Source organism: Ctenocephalides felis, unplaced genomic scaffold (assembly GCF_003426905.1).
Source record: "Ctenocephalides felis isolate EL2017-DRISC unplaced genomic scaffold, ASM342690v1 CF-g0.4_SCAFFOLD_01604, whole genome shotgun sequence".
NCBI lineage: Eukaryota > Metazoa > Arthropoda > Insecta > Siphonaptera > Pulicidae > Ctenocephalides > Ctenocephalides felis.
Window position 1 is genome coordinate 11071589 of NW_020537758.1, and position 19075 is coordinate 11090663.

Below are 19075 nucleotides of genomic sequence, written 5' to 3' on the forward strand. Positions count from 1 at the left end.
GATAACTATGAAATTCAAAAACCGGTTTTTTAGTGAAAAAGTCGGTTTTCAGTGTATAAATAAAAAATGACAAATATAGCCAAATATAAAAGATAGATGAAGGCGTTTTTATTCTTGAAATCATATCCGTTCAATAGCATTTGATATCCTATCAGTCTGCAATGCTTCCCAGAAAGGTTTTGTATATATTAATTTAGATTTTTATATCAGTGTATATATTAATTTAAATCAGCGTGACTTCTTCTTGAAGAAGTAACTTCCTCTACTCAAACTTAAAAAAAAGTTAGGCCTAAAGCCACAAATTAAAGAACAAAAAACTTAGAATTTTTATATCAGGCTTTAAAAACAATTAAGCATAATTTGGTCGCAAGTAGGAGAGTATTTTCTATTTCAGCAGCAATTCGAAAGACGTTCTCAGTTTTTTGAAATCATATTTTATTGAACAAAAAACAATTTGAATGTTTAAAATTAATTAATCAAAATTGCTCGGAAACGACAATACGCCGTTTAGCTTAATTGTTTTTAAAACTAAAATTGATATTAACAAGTACGTATCAACATGTATCATTTTTTTTTATGTAATGATTTTTTTTATTTAAAAATGTATTATTTTTATTTATTCGAAAACTTTTCTTTCACTATCATAAAAATATTTTCATTCTTATATGTAAAAATGATGCATGAATAACGAATAATTATTTTCAAAGTTATTAAATCAAGATAAACTTTTTTTTTTAGTTCTACTAATTATAATTAAAATAATTTTGTTTTCTATCCATAAAATTGAAATAAATAATTTTAGTCAATTACTGCTCTAAATCACACTAAATTTGCGGATAAATTACAGAATATTCGAGCAAAAATTTATTCTCTATATAAAATTCGAAAACCGGCTAAAACGGGTTTTATAGTCAAAATAAAAATTTGAAAACCGGTTTTCTGAAATGTCGGTTTTTGTATAAACCCTAGTATCCACTTAATCAATGAGAATTGAGATTCAACTATGTCAAAATAAAATTTTTGGTTTCACCGAAAATTAATCAATGCGTTTGCTAAATGATGTCTTCTAAACATACTTATAATATGTGTAATAATATAAATTGAATTAAACTGTTTTTTTCCATTCAGTGGTGCCTACGAACAGAGAACGTCCATATGCTTCGCCACAGATTCTGATCAGAATCGCTCAAAATTCAAATTCTAAATACTCCAACTTTATTTTATATCAACCCAAAAAGTGATTAAACATTTCATAGCCATCGTAAAACACAAACACCCACCCTCTCATTCATTTACTACTACTCTCCTGTATCATTGCACTGCCGATAATTAAATCTAGTAAACCTTAGCAATCAAGATCGGGGATGTTAACGGTACGGAATTTATTATATGTACGTCGAACAGAGAAACTGGTTGGAATGGGTTGGGTTGGGGTATCGGTCGAGAATGGGGGGCTAGTTGAATGTTATGGGCCCAGACTCATAACAGTACGTTATGTGATCAAATACCGGGAGAGTGTACATCTGAGGCCAAAATAAGGGAAACCGGGGGAAAAAATAGAAAAATAGAACATTTTTCAAGCTTTTTATCTACACTTTTAATTCTCAATGTTGTATTTATGTACGAGTTCTAAAATTGTATGAAAATCCTTAATGATGTATACTAAGGATACTCATAATACAGCAAGACTCGTTGTACAATAATTGACTTGAGTAATTTAGAGACAGTTGTAATTTCTTTGCATTTTATTAATCCAAATTCCTTGCATAACATAATCATTCCAGTTGTTCATAATTGAATACTCGATTTTTGTTATCCCTCATGTGCTAATCAGTCTATGAGGCAAACTAGTAGTGCTGGAACTTCCAGTACCGTAATTCAAATTTTTTAAAATCTCTGAGAAAAAAAATTAGATTTTTTTTGAGAATTGAGATTTTTTTTAAACATTTTTAAAACATTCAAATCTGAATATGGAAAAAATTGCTATGTTTGAAGATACTGATATTTTTTGAAAACTTCGAAATTTTTTGGAAACTAAAATTCTTTGATTTTTTCGTTTAAATTTTAAATTTTTTTGAAAGTTTTTGATACCCATTCATATCGATTGATGCAAAATATAAAATATATACTTTTTGTCAGCTAAATATAATTTTTTAGAACTTTTTTCTGGATATCCGATTTTTTTTTCTGAGCCAAAATGTTCAGAAACCTCTAAAACGTGAAGGTATATACAAATTTTCATTTTCGATTTTTTGGCGATTATTACAACTTATCCTACAGGTAATATTTCTAGGTATCTATTAGGTAGTTGTCCATTGATAATTGATAATACAAATTTAATTTCTTCACCACCAAAAGTGTTTATTTGTTATCCTACCATTCCCATGTTGACTCGATTTCCTTCTAGTTGACAAATGGGTTTGAGCAATTGAGATGTTTGAGCAACAATTGCCTATGTTCTCGTACAAAGTGCAACCAATAACAACATGAATCGAAATGGTGGTCCCTTAGATAAGGATTTTGGCTTCGTAGTTTCTAGTCGGAGTCGGCGCGGGATCTCAAGTGTGTATGCACAGTTGCGCTCGAGTAGATTGGCGTTGGGGGCGTTAAATCAAATGGGGGGTTTTGTTTGCAATATACGAAGATATATATATATATATATATATATATATATATATATAAGGTGGTAATTCATGGCGTACTGATTAAGAGTCTTGACTAGTGTCAACAAAGTACTTGGCACTTGGGATAACCTGATATATCACAAAGAGTGATATAATTTTTTTCATAAGTATACATAGGTATGTGTATATTTGAGTCTGTTTTTTGTTCCCAAACGATATCAAATTTGGTCGTCGATAAAAACACGTACACGGGAGAGCCCGGAAGATTGTGCTTTGTTCGGATGGCCGAGCGCGGCTTTTAACGTCCTCCAATTATTATCAAACAGGTCACGCTCGCATAAACCTCCGGGCGGCTTCTTCTTCTATCTTACAGAATCTCTAAGAAATGCAATTCTGTCTTCCATAGACTGACTAGAGGAAAACAAATAGAGGAAAACAGAAAATAGGGGTTTTATTGCTACATTTAGAAATTTTTAAATATTCTTTATTTGCATATTTTAAATACTGATATCGTACTTCACTTGAAAATTTAAGATTTTTTTTTTTTTGAATTTACAAAGTGAAATAGGAAATTTTGTTGCTGGGCTTATAGATTTACATACGCAAACGATTGACATTACGAAACTATTACATATCCATTATACTGCAACGAGGCGCCCATGCGCTTCGATATTTTGTTTCTACGCAGCTAATAGAAATCAAATTTTTCAAAAAGGTAAGTTTTTTTTTTTAAATAAAGTTCTAAAATAAAATTTAAACTTTTTCAAAAAAAATAATTTTTGGTACGGGAAGTTCCAGCACAATGCCATTATTTTGCTATTTTTCTAAAATTCGTCACATTGACATGGAAATTCTGACCGTTTGACTCATGGTAGCGATATCGCCCAATTCAAGTCATTTGCCCCCTACTTTAAAATAGTACCGTTATAAATCCTAGTTTTTGAGGCAATGCTGCTGCACTTTTCTATCCGCGGATTTTCAAACCTTGCTCCACTCTGAATATATTACGTTCACAAACGGCCTACTAAATATCAACATTGATTCAAAAAGTAATCTCCAACGTGTACAATTGCACCTGTACAGGTTTCCCTTTAATCCCGACTAAATTTTAATTATGAAACATATGAAAATATTAATTCAAACCCGTTGATCCAATTCTTGAGCTCGTAACAAAATATCGCTTTGTTCTTTATATACATTTCCACATAATCCTCTCCTTTCTGGCACACGCGTTGTGTCTGCCTGCATATATACAATATATATAAAAATGTGTATATATGTATGTATATATCTAACTATGTATCTATTCTATATATCTTTCTGCATTGCTGACCGTACTCTGAGCTTCGCATTCGGATTTTCCGGGTTTCCAGGATTTGTTCTCTGATCCCGTGGCCACTGCTACATGCCAGTAATAGAATCTATACATGTGTGCTGATTTTCCACTCGGTGTGTGAATGGAAAATGTTTTTCACAACGTTTTCTTTCAACTGTGGTGGTGTGTTCTAGGGAAAATCTCATCTGTTTTATATCGTGATACCAGCTATATACGCCGTCAGACGGCGAAATGGATTTAAAATGGCGATGGCGCTAGATTGCGAAGGGCGGCGGAATTATTTTTTTAACTAGATAAAGGATAATTTAATTAATTCATTAAACCTTGATATAAATTAGTGATAATTTCATTAATTGGTCACTAAAGATATTAATTTAACTTTTTTTTAGAAATCCGAGTTCAACTTTATATAAGCAGTTCAAGTTCAATTTCCGAAAAACTGTTTTCTACATCTTAAATCCGGTCGGTAAATTAAATGTCATAATCATCGATTATGCAAGTTAGTAAATTCAAGCAAATGCAGATTTTGATATAAAAAAAATTTAATCTTGGTAAAAAAGTTTTAATAACAAGCTCATTTTATATGAAAGCTCTACTCGATCAAGCTTTGCTGTAAATAAAAACATCCACTAAAAAACAATTTTTGACCAGTTATCGATCACGTTAAAAATTATTATTAAAATTGAGAAGCATTGCAAGAAGGTGAAGGGTTCTATGCATAAATATATATATATATATATATATATATATATATTCAAACACCTATTTTGAAAAAAATCTATGAATACATTGAAAGAAAGTATTTAAATTGGGCAACCCTTGATAAAATTTTGTATGTGAAATTGAGCTTTTTCATAAGCTCAAAAATCTCAATCGAAATTCAGTCAAAAACGTCCACTAACAGAAACTGAGATAAAAAATGATGTGATTACTATAATAATTCTTACAAAATGATGTAATTACTATAATAATTCTTACAAAATTGAAATTTGTGGTAACAGGGCAAAGATTAAAAAATAAAAAAAATAAAAATTAACCAAAAAAATGTCTTCAATGTCTTAGTTTCAATCAAATTATGCAAAAACCTGCCTTCGGAATGTCCCTAACAATATAATAAATACTCACACACACATACACAGACATACATTCATTTTTATATATAGATAAAGTGAGATAATTTTATTTTGTAAAATCTTATGATCAAAACATAGTTTAACTGCTTATATATTCGTGTATTTTAATTGTTTTTCCCTTTATTATGTATTAATTATTATATCTGTTCTAAAATTGATAACAACTAAAACTGTAGAACTAAAAAAATGTCTTCAAAAATACAATTCCTAATGTAATGTGTAGAAAAACAGAAATGTTAGTTACGGTTACAGTTCCACAGTTTAAATGAATAAAAATAATAAAAAGTAACCACAATAACTGTAATATGATCACAGTTTATCCCAGCTCTCGACTGCACTTAAAAGTTCATAACTATCAAATTATACAAGATATTTTTTTCCTATTTTTTTATGATAGTTACTATCAATGCGATCACCGTGTTTGGGTTTGATGTTGAGTTCTGGGACACCGTAGTAATGTAAAGATGAACACATAAATGATGGGTTTTAATATTTAGCGAAATAAAGTTTTATTTGAAGATATTTTGGTTATTATACAATTCGACCTCTCATTTTCTTCAGCATTTAATAGAAAATTTCGGATATTTTTTTGGTTTTTGTCAAATAACTCACAAATATCAAGGTAAAGCACCCCTTTTCAGTTATATAGGGAGAAACTAGATGAAATTTAATACGATTCCATGCCAACAGCTATATATACTCCGATATAAAATTTTGGAATAGAACGAGTTATTGTACAAGTGCGTATTTAAAAAGGAAATATTAGTTATAATTATTTATGTTCATCGATGCTATTAACTAGCTATATGACATAACTACTTGTTTATTTTATATAGAACATGAAGATATTAAAAAATAGTTCTATATAAATATATATTATTAATAATTGAAAAAACTAATAGTTAATCTGCTGAAAGAAACATAAAGCGAATAATTCAAATAATTTGTAGGACACTTATTATTCTCAACGTATTAAGAGGGTATTCTAGTATAGGAATTAAAAAAAAACGATTTTTTTTATTTCATATTTTCAAAGTTTAACTATCTAAGAATATGGGTACGAGAAGGTTTTTGAAAATTTGAATTATTTTCGGAGATATAGGCATTTTACGGACTTGGTCTCCATACTGGTTTAGCTTCACGCAAAACTTTTAATGCGTTTTTTTCAGGACAGACTTTTTCAGTACTGTTGACACGATTTCTCGAGTTTTAATCGACCGATTCACTTGAAATGTTTAGAGAGTCTTGTTTATAGACTCATCTATAGCACGAACTAAGGTTATCCCCAAATTCCAATTTTTACTATTTTTAAAAATTCGAGAAACTCAAAAAACAGTAAAAAAACATTTTTTTTTTCAAACAGTCGCCAATTTGTAAAAAAAAAATTCACTCATCGCTAGTTTGGGCGATTGCGACATCACTGTAGATTAATAATCTTTTTATTTTTGCATTTCCGATGGCTAGGAGAGCTGAAATCATGTCAAGACTGAGGTGTCAATTTTTTGAGACCCCCCACTTCATCAGCTACCAGTTTATTAAATTTTCAACTTTTTGTTTTTTAATTTTTGTTTTGTATTTTAATAATATTAATAAACAAGTGGTAAAAAATGGACTGTAAAAACATTCATTGCTTTCTTTTACGACACTTTAAAAATGACCTGAAATATATCGCTCTACACTAGAATACCTTCTTAAATCTTTTCTCAGACAGAATTTTCTCATTCCAATCCCTTATCTTTCCGCCTATGGAATTTCCGTCTTTCGCGCGATATTCAATTATTAAAACATATCGCCCAGACCGAGTCGCGGGAGAGAAATTACGGCGATGGCGCAAATACGGATTTCCTCTTCCCCACCCGTTTTTGCCGCCTCTCGATTGCCGGAGTAGGTTTAAGTGCCACCCAACGGCGAGAGATCGCAGGCAGCCGGTACGGTACTCTATGTACGTACTACGTAGACCTCGCGCAGCCGGTTATCGCAGGTTGCCGTAGCCGTTGCCTCCGTCCGCCCGCCCGGTGAATATTTCACTCGGATTTTTATTCACTGCTAAAGCGAATAAATCTAGTGACACAAAAGCGTTTGCGAAATTCGCTCTGGGAAATTAGGAGACTGATTAAATTGGATTTGAAAAATTCTATGCCATTTGGATAAATGAAAGTGGATGCAGTTGTAATATTTTATTGTTATATAATCGAGTTTTGATAATGAAAAATAATAGACTTTTTTTTTCAGTTCTTCAACTTTCCGTAAGATAAGTAACAGTTATCGCAAAATAGTCAAAAATCATTTTTGAAGTAAAACTTCTTTTTTTTATACATTTTCGAGTTTCAAATGGTCTCAACGTTTTGGCATACCTTAATAAAAATTGAAGTATGTGTGTGTACGGTTAAAAATTTTCGTCTACGATTTAAAAAAAAAACACGGATCAACTGATTTAAAAAATTTACAAAAAACGATTTGAATTGAAGAGATTCTGATTACTTTCTGGAAAATAGTGCCAAAAATAGTTGCAACTCGTAGGTACTAGTGGAATTTAACAAAAATAAGTTTTTGTACTTTTATTTTCAATTTTTTAATTTAAATTAAAAGTACAAAATCTAGTGACACAAAAGCGTTTGCGAAATTCGCTCTGGGAAATAAGAAGACTGATTAAATTGGATTTGAAAAATTCTATGCCATTTGGATGAATCTCGCATAAATAAAAGTTGTAATATTTCAACGGTAAATAATCGAGTTTCAATAATAAAAAATAATAAACCCAATAAAATATTTGTATTGATTGCAATTTTAATTACATATTTATATTTTTCTGATCGCGAAAATAATATCTATGAACATCTTTAGCAATGAGTGCCAAGCATTTGACCCATGGAATCGAACACATGAAAAGCATTTCTTGTAAAAATGCATGAATTTATAATTAAATTGTCGTTTGAAGAATTTTGAGGATTATAGTGCGAGTTAATGAAATAAGCACTTTCATTTCCAGTTCTTCAACTTTCCGTAAGATAAGTAACAGTTATCGCAAAATAGTCAAAAATAATTTTTGAAGTAAAACTTTTTTTTTATATATTTTCGAGTTTCAAAGAGTTTCAACGTTTTGGCATACCTTAATAAAAATTGATGTATGTGTGTGTACGGTTAAAAATTTTCGTCTATGATTTGAAAAAAAAACACGGATCAACTAATTTAAAAAATTTACAAAAAACGATTTGAATTTATGAGATGTTGATTATTTTTTGGAAAAAAGTGCCAAAAATAGTTGCAGCTTGTTCTAGTGGAATTTAACAAAAATAAGTTTTTGTACATTTATTTCCAATTTTTTAACTTTCCTTAGGGTAAGTTATAGTAATCGCACAAACACCTAAAATATATATTTTTTATATCTTCAAGTTTTAAAGGAATCCCAACATTTTGGCATACTTTAAAAAAATCGATGTATGTGTATTTGCGTGTGTGTGCGGATACAAATTTTTGAGAAACACGGATCAACTGATTTAGTTCAATAAAAACATTCGATTCTAATTGATGTGGAGACGTGCTGATTAGTTTTAAGAAAAAAGTGCCAAAAATGGTAGTTCAGTTTTTGAGACAACGGAGATTGATGATTCAAAAAACATTTCAATTATATTGATGTAACGAGGAACAGGTTAGATTTTTGGGAAAACAGTTCCAGCGGTGTCAGAATTCCCATAAATAGAATAAAAAAAAGTTATATGGTCAAAAGGCGGTCAGAATGATCATTAGCATCAAATTATCAAATATTTTATATAAATTTTAATAATCATTACTATGGGTTAGATATTTCATCTCTAAAACCTCTACACAGCGCGAATGCTTTGAAATAAAGTTGAAAACTTAAAAAAAAAAATATTAAATAAGAATAATATTTTTCAAACTAGTCATTTTTTTCAGAAATTCTCAAGAATCTATTTTTTTCAGTTCTCAAAAAAATTTAAAGCTTTTTTAAATATTTTAATTTTTATTACGGGAAGTTTCAGTAATTTGCTTTAAGGCTCAATGCCATGCACCTTTTACTTTAATTTTTTTTTATATACAATATCTGGTGTACGATTTATTCTAGTCTAGGGCGAATTCAATATTACAACCAGACAAACCAAATTTATTTGTACAAAATGTAATTAATATTTAAATATATACTTTCTACTAATATCTAGACAAAGCAATGTTTTCAAATTCCAAAATGCATTTTTCTGAAATGTGATAGCACCGTCGGTAAGTGCATTCTGTTCCCCACGCGCCTCGAACCACGTTTTAGAATTTACCGTGGCTGGAATGTCATACCATATATTGTGTTCTGGTGAATATTTAATGTCGACCTGGTTTTGATATACACTGATGGCGCTATTGTATATAATAATTGGTTTTACAGATTCATAAGAAATATGAAAGATATTTTAAAAAGGTTTTTTGTGCAATGAGGTACGTGCTTAGGGGTAAAAACTGCACATTTATACAGAAGAGAAGAAATATTATTTCTATTTATAAATTGAATATTCAATTACATTTATCTCATAGTTCTGTATCTCATTAATCCCAGAGTGATAACAAGAGCTTTGTCCTGCCTCGTTCTTTGTTCTGTTTTTCTACAAGCAATCGGCTTTACTTATTCCTCGAGATAATATTTATACAACGAACACAGAACAGAGCAATCTAAATTTAGAAGTTGAAGAGTTCGCACGTTCCTCGGCGATGAGCGATATTATTTTTCTTCCAAGATTTTCTTAAGGGGAACAAGGTCTCGGGTTTATTCTGATTGAACGAGACGATGAACCGAGGAAAATACATCGTGATATTTTTTCTAGAATATTATTTTTAAATAAATCATTTGAATTGCATTTTTTCCTTGTCTAGCATGTGCATCCCTTTTTAGAAAATGATATAACTATTTAGTGATTCTCAAATTTCAATAATACCCACGACCACATATTATGTCCGTTTGTATCAAAATGTGTCTGTGGCGACACGACACCGCATATGTCGTACAAAATTCGATGTTATGAAATTCGACAGTTCTGAAAGAACACGATCCTTTTTATCCCGACAAAGTGGTATCAGAACCTTTACTAGAGAGGGAAATCATAGACAGGGTAAAACAACATTTTGGTAACAGACTTTAGAATTAAATTCAACGCATCTATAAGAAAATTGTAATGAAATATTTTGAGCGATTTGATTAGAATAAAATAATAAAACTAGTTGTACGTGCATTTTGCCTTAAGCAAGTTGCATGAACTTCCTGATCCGTATATTAACACATTTTATTTCATCCGTTCCTATTATAAAATTAGTTTCTGATTGAAATCGCTTTAGCGCGCCGCAAAATTCTTAACTTTGATGAATTTTTATTATTCAACCGCTTATAGTAGGTCTGTAATATTTTCCGATGTTATTTCAGACTACGAAGTCTATCATTATACAAAGTTTCATCTACTTAGTAACATTTTGTTAATGCAATTTTATGTAATTCATACCATGAACTTAAGATTTCTCAATTCATCTGGGGTTTTTATTAAAATCCTTTACAAATAATTTCGGACCTTTATCCTTTACAAAAATTTTCGATTGTTTCCAACATCTGCCCCTGTACATTTTCCTCTAGTCGACCAGTGGTGTCGAATGCATATTGTATTAGTGTAATCCGTTGCGCTCACCACGACATATTGCTAATAAAATACACACAAGTGCACAAGGGGGCACCAGTTGAAGACAATTCAGGGCGCTCGGTCGGGAGCCTCTCGGCATTATCATCATTTGATGTGTGCATTACATTGTAACACGACACCGCCCAGACTTATGAATGGATTAAGAATGAATATTTTGCTAGAAAGTAGTGTAGAAGAATTTTTATTGGAAGTGTATTTGAGACGAGAGCAAGTAGTTGTGGATGGAAATAGTATATTCGCCATTCATCACAGTTATCTGGTTAATACTAGAGGTGACACTTTTACTTAAATTTTTCATAATGTTTCGTCTGTCGTCCTTTAAAAATCTTTTCCTTATTACCACTTACTGTTAATAACAGTAAAGCAGCGTCTTGAAACATCTCAAAATGTATGTAATAGCTCAAATTCCCCAAAGGAACAGACCCATTCGTGCGTAATAGTCGTAAATTCCATTAAAGCATAACCGTAGCGCAAATCTGCCGTCATTACTGTCCCGTTTTATGGTTTTATGGCCCAAGTTGGTTGGTTGGAACCAACTCTTGGTAAATCTTTTGTCTTCGCAGTTTAATGAACAACCAAACTGTCTTGAGTCTTTTACTACAAGAGTACTACGCTGTGATAATAAAGATTGTCGCTTTTAAGTGGTTTAAAGTTGGGTTATGTAAAAGAGATTTGGTAATAAAATAATTGTGAGTTTTACACATCATACAATGAAATAAATAGCAAATTAGCGCAAAAAACTACTTAAAAAAAATACAGCTGGAAGATTAGCCGACTTTGTGAAACAGAAAAAATTAGGAAGTGAGCTTTTTGTAAAATTTCTACAAATATTTTTGATCCAGTTGCAAGTCTTTTATGGCATTAAAATTTTTCTAAATTTTTTTTCCTAACTTATATTGATTCATATTACTTAGTATATTATTATTTTTTATAAATACAATTAAATGATGGATTAAATTCAATATCACAAAGTTTTTGCTCAAATTAAAAAATATCTTCATGAACAGTCGAATTCCATTTTTAGCACCCAGAGCATTAATGATTTTATAAGTACATTCGTTACATTTTGAAATTATTAACTTAATAATTTTGTTCGACTCTAAAAACTAAAGAAAAATTTATCTCATTCTAATATCTAGTTTTTTATTAGTAGGTACGAGGTCATAGGTGGTACGACTTAGGGAACTGTACAATTTAATCGCACCGAAAACGTTAGTAATTGTGAATCATAAACCAACAAAACAAAAGTTCAATGAATGCTAAACATATTTATTTAGTTACTTGCACTAAAAACTATAGTAATATTTTCTAAGGGGGAACGACTTAAACAACTTTACCACACAAATATATTTATATAAATATATAAATATTGTAATCGAATTTATTTGAAAATTCTGATTTCGAAAATTTAATATAAAGAAAATGTTCATGGCGATAAAAAATTTAAATATATTCTAAAATAATAATATAATAATATAAATCTAACAAAAGGAAATTATAACAGATTTTGTTTCAAATAATATCATTCGAAAAAACGTGAAAATACAAAAATTAAAATCTCTATTGTTATGATTTATAAGTCAACTAAATAAAGATTTAATTTTTATTCAATTGTACTAAATATTATAGCACTATTTTATTAGGGGGTACGACTTAAGCAACCTTACCATACACATATATTTATATTTTCAGTGTAGTAAATGTATTAATTTGAATATCTTAAAATCAAAAATTTATTAAGAAGAAAACGTTCATGACGATAAAAAATTTAAACATATAAAAAATGAAAATTATAACATGTATTGGTTTAAATAAAATCAATTGTAAAATGTGAAAATACAAAAATTAAAATCTCTATTGTTATGATTCATAAGTCAATTAAATAAACATTCAATTGATTTCATTTAATTGTACTAAATATTATTTTCTTAGGGGGTACGACTTGAGCAACCTTCCTATACATATGTATTTATATATTTAGTGCAGTAATTTAAAAGCATTATATTCTTAGGAAGTACGACTTAAGCAACCTTACCATACAAATATATTTATATATTTAGTATAGTAAGTGTATTCATTCGAAGATCCTAACATCTAAAATTTATGATAAAGAAAATGAATCTATAAAATTTAAATATATGTAACATCTTGCGAATGAATATAATACCCCATTGTAGTCAAAATAATATTAGAAGATTCAGAATAATATTAGATTTTCTCTATAATAAAAACAAATCAAAATAGCTAATAGATAGCAAATAGCAAAATAGATACATATACCAAATTGAATTTTTTATAAACCCATAGTACACCTATTATCTGATAAGGTTTTCTGCTATCTAATTGATTATTGTAAGATGAAACAATTTGTTACTTGCTCACAGTATGCGTAAATGTAAATGTCGTTATATATAATAAATTCAATAAAATTCATTAATGTAAATAAATGTAAAAATTAAGAAAAAAGTAAACCATATAGGATACTCATCTATTTTCTTCGGTTCCGATTATTATAGTTTACCAAAGGTGATGCAAAAAAGTGCAAGCTTAACCGACAACAGACCTATAGATATTTCTAATTAATACATTTGTTATTCAAAAATTGGTACTAATACAACTTCTATACATCTCGGTTTCCATTTCTACCTCCGCCATGTTATACCGAATCAATTCCCTCGAATCGAGTTGCACAGATTCCGAGCGTAGCACAGACAGACTATCGCTCGGTCGTTCGGCCTACAGCGCGCCTCTCTACGACAATATAACAACGAGACCGACGAGAGTTTGTATGGCGTCGACGGCGTAGCCATGGCTACGTCGCCTTGTCCGGGGCAAATCAGGGCGCGCCAATAAACGGGCGCCGATACATCTATGCGCGCGTTACGGCTTACGGCTTGCGGCTCGAAATATTCGACATACACACCCGTACCCATACCGGATCGTATATGAACCCATTCAAACTCTATTGCCGAAACCCCGATAGAGATAATAGATACATACGTATATATATATACACATATTATAATATATAAATATATATATATATATATATATATACGAGATATATATATATATATATATATATATATATGTTTAATTTGAGTTTAAATTCAGGCGTAACATCAATAAAAATAGTATGAGAGTTTTTTTTAAAAGTTTATTTATTTAAAATCCATACGTTTCGGCTAGCATCTTAGCCATCATTCAGTGGTAATCAAATTAACTATAAAAATTGAAACTAAATAAATTATATGTAAGAAATTTCATGGAAAAACAATAATAATAATAATGAAACACTTACAATTTTGAATCCTAATATAGCATATGAAACCATTATTAATCCATGGTATTTTTAGTATGTGCACATTGATAAGAAATATATTTTTTAACATCACAAATGGTAAAACACACAAATAATCATGATAACTTAACAAGTTGTCGAAACTATGTATTTACTCTTCGGAATTTAAGATAAAAATGTCACATTTTTTCTTAAAGCAGTTTTTAGCATGTGTTCAAAATTTACGGGAAATTTAAAAAACTTAAAAAACCGAATTTAAACTCAAATTAAACATCTAATTCAAGACTCTTCAATATATATATATATATATATATATATATATATATATTAGGGTGGTCCTTAATATGGACATTTTCGAATTTCCTTGCTCCCAAGGGCTCAAATGGTTCCAAATTGATAAAAAACAGTTCTCTGAAAGTTTTAGTTCTTAATATTAACTTTTTGATAGTGTGCAATTCAATCAAACTTTGTATGGAAATAGCATGGAAAAAAATTTGAAAAAAAAAATTGAGTATAACTTAGCGACAAATGAATTAAAAGTGAAAATTCGTGTCATTTTTTATTGAAAATTCGATGCTCTGCAAATTTTTTTATGCTATTAAAAAATACAAAACTTTGATTGAGTTGCGCTCTATCTAAAACACAATATTAAGAGCTAAAACTTTCAGAAAATAGTTTTTTATCAATTTGGAACCAATTGAACCAATTTCATTAAATATACTTTAAACATATAATTCAACTTTGCAATTCAGTTTATATAATTCTTATAAATATTAGACAATGTTACAGTATTTATAATAATCTATTTGAAAACATTCAGTATTCCTCGAACATTTTGTTATGGTACGAGAAGTTCCAGCAATTTGCCTTAAGGCACGATGCCACACACCCCTCTAGTTACTAATAAAATTAATTATTTTGATGTATTCTATGTTTTTTTAAATTCTGTGCAAATATCTCAACAAAAATTATAAAAAATCAAAAATAAATTTATTTGTGATATAATTTATACATATTTATCTAAATTATTAAATATTTAAAATTAATTAATTCAATTTGTTCGAAATAGAATAAACTCGAAATTTTGTTAATTGTTTTTAGAACTAAAATTGACATTAATAATTGACTTAAAAGTTAAGTTTTTTATTTAAAAATGTATTATTTTTATTTATTCGAACTCTTTGCTTTTACTATCATAAAAATATTTATGTTCTCATATGTGAAAATGATGCATAAATAACGAAAAATCATTTTCAAAGTTTAATTTAATCCAGATTAACTATTATTTCTTTGTTCTACTAATTAAATTTAAAAAAAAAATGGTTTACTATTAAAAAAATTGCACATTAAATAAATTCAGTCAAAACTGCTTGAAATCACAATGAATTAGCCTATAATTTTTTTTATTACAGAATATTCGAGGAAAAATTGATTTTTTATATAAAATTCAAAAACCGGTTTTCTGGGAAATTTACAATTCAAAAACCGGTTTTCTGAAATGTCGGTTTTTATATACACCCTAGAGAGAATATAATTTCCATACTGTGGGTTCTAAGGTGGAGCGATCATGTACTTTCCAAAAATTGTCAATACTTCATAAAAAAAATTTGAGTTTGAGTGGCTCTCCTTTAAAAAAAATGCACTTAAGTATGTTGACAAGTTCCAACCAAACTTGGGAATGTCAAGATCCAACAAAACTTGGGAATGTAATGAGAAAGTGGAATAATAAAATAATTATCAATTCCATCTATAATTTGAAAAAATCGAGTAAAAAATAAAAATCTGAAAAGGAGCGATTAAACATTAAAAACGTTAAAGTTTTTTTCATTACTATGATATAGAAATAACTTTTATCTATTCCATCTCTGATCTAACTTTATTCCGAACCTGACTCGACAAAGCAATATCAGTGCTAAGTCGTGACTTGAGAACTGTCAAATCAGCCATAAATTTTATTTGTCCATTGGGACCGACCAGGACAGAACTACTGTATGCCTTAGATGGGTCAGAAAAGGAAAATAGCACTCCGACTCAGTGGACTTTGGCAATGGCATATTCTAGCTTTGAACATTTTTTCTTTTGCTGAGATTACAAATCTGAAGCGAGATGAGAATACTAATGCTTCTATATTTTATTATATTAGCTGCGGAAGTAGGTGCAAAAATATAGGTCTCATATTTACAATGAGGAAAATCGTATCTAAAAATTGATAGAATTATCTGTATTCAGGATAAGGTTGCCTAAGTCGTACCTCGGCTACATTTTGTCTGATAATCATAAATTTCATCATTTTGTTGTATATGTAAACTGTAAATCCAAACGAATTTGTGAAACAGAAACTATTGAAATGTAAGCTTCCTATAAAGTTGGTGTTAATATATTTGATTATTAACATTATCAATTGTAAGTCAAGGATATTTTCCTTATTAACGTTTATATCGTTAATGAATATTTAATTAATTTGTAGAATTAATTAATTAATTTTTTATCTCAGAGTGAATTCTATAGTTTTTTAGTAGTAGGTACGATTTAGGCGACTAGGTGGTACGACTAAGGCAACTAAGCGCCTTAATCGTACCACCTATATTATATTAATATTCTGTAATAAAAAAATAGGCAAATTTAGTGTGATTTCAAGCAGTTTTTGACTGAATTTATTTAATGTGCAATTTTTTGAATAGTAAACATTTTTTTTTATTTTAATTAGTAGAACAAAGAACTAATATTTGAACTGGATTAAATAACTTTGAAAATGATTTTTCGTTATTTATGCATCATTATGCAACTAAGCGCCTTGAAGTACATACTTGTGAAAAGTAAAAATTATTATCTAATAAAATAAAAAATCAGTAAGTGTTCATACACCCACAAGTAAAAAATCGATGAACGTCCAACTTTTTGTTTATTAATTTATTATTTAAATATACTTTATTATTTATTAAAAAAATATATTAACTTAATTGCATTAAATATTATGGCATTATTTTTAAGGTGGTACGATTTAAGCAACCAGCCCTATAATAAATATTTTAAAATTCTATATATATATATATATATATATATATATATATATATATATAAATGTTGAAATATACTGTAAATATATTTTAGTCGTAAGGGGAATGAAATTACATTTTTAATATATGGATAATTCTTATTGATTAGTTATATACAATATTAAAAAATAAAAAAAAAATTCTAGTCGTAAGAAGATCTATATAAATTAATATTTTCAATATAATAAGAAATTATGTTTCAGAAAAATTTCAAAAAGAATCCTAAATTTTAAAAAAAAAATCAAAAAATGTTCGATGTTCTGCAAAAATACGTGATGAAGGGTGAGGGGTGGTTAATCCTAAATAGCTTCCTTGCTATAAATTTCTTCACATTCTCATTAGATGCGAGTGGTTCGTAAATCATTGTGGCACTGTCTTGGTGTCATCGCAACATGAAATTACCAAATATTATGTCAAAAAATAAAAACCTATATAATTATTATTATCATCAAATAGTTCTATCAATTACTTAATATTAATACTATTTCTTTTTTCAGGTGAAAAGCCTCACAAATGTCAGGTGTGCGGCAAAGCCTTCAGCCAAAGTTCGAACCTCATCACGCACTCCCGCAAGCACACCGGATTCAAGCCATTCGCCTGCGATTTATGCGGCCGAGCCTTCCAAAGAAAAGTCGACTTGAGAAGACACAAGGAGACACAACACACGGAATTGAGGCCTATGGTTCCGGAAACACATCGGGCCACAATTTGTGAAAACGTTTAGGAAATAAGTTAGAAATTGGGAGAGAAAATTGAGAAAAAGACCGCAGTGATACTTCTATCTTAAGAATGATTATAAAGGCTACATGAACTGAGGCTTATGGTTCCGGAAACACATCGAGCCACAATTTGTGAAAACGTTTAGGAAATAAATTGGAAATTGGAAAAGAAAATTGAGAAAAAGACCGCAGTGATACTTCTATCTTAAGAATGATACTGAAGGCTGCGTTTGTGTAAACCGAAAGGGCGATTTTTTTGTGAAAAATTGTTTAGAGAATTGTAAGAAAAATCTGAGGACATATCGATACGTACTGTTTAGTGATACCTAATACACAGGACTTATGCTAGAGGCTATAATTGTGTGAGAGAAAGAAAATATTTTGTGTGATTACCAAAAATGCACAATTACTGACAAAGGACAAAGTTGATACTTATTTAAATGATTCGATCAAAATTGATCTGAATACAAAAAAAAAAGATACTAAGAGAAATATATAAGCAGTTTGTTTTGAAAGTGGTTCAAATTCGTTCGACATTTTTTTTATTTTACCTAAATTTTTTTAGAAAGTCAGAAGTTTTGAGTTAAAACTACGATAAATCATTTTCAAAATATTTAAAAAAAATGGCAAAATTATATTCATATTATTTAACCAGTTAAATCAAATTGTCAAATATGCTCATTATGGAGAAATAACATATTTTTTATTGACGTCTATGTTCGTCATGGGTATAAAACAGTGATGACCATTTGTCATTCAAATTGAAATTTTTGATAATGACAAAATATATTCCGAACTTACAAATTGTCTAGAATATTTTGGGATTATGAATATATAAAAATATAGTTGTAAGTGGCTTTTGGCCTTAAGGCAAGTTGCATGAACTTTTCGAAATGTGGAAATAATAAAGCAGATTTAAGATTTAGCTATTTAAATAATATTGTGTACTGTTCATTTCAAAAACAGTTTTTCTTTTTTATTAAAAACACCCTAACATTGTTTTATTTACATGTATGAATTTTTATTGAATTTGATCAGTGGATAGAAAAGGATTTTCGGTTTTGTTCTCTAATAAAGCATTTTTATTGTGAGATAAAAAAAATTATTGGATTTTATAACTTCTTAGATTAATTTTTCTTGTAGTAAGCATTGATATTTTTCGTTTTTGCTCACTTATATTAACAAATTTTTAAAATTAACTGTAGAAAATTTTATATAT

At 29.1% G+C, this 19075-nt stretch overlaps 1 pseudogene; it reads left to right on the forward strand.

The window, feature by feature from the left end:
- LOC113373351 overlaps positions 1 to 17861 on the forward strand; it is an 82954-nt pseudogene extending 65093 nt beyond the window's left edge.
- The last annotated feature ends 1214 nt before the right edge of the window (positions 17862 to 19075 follow it).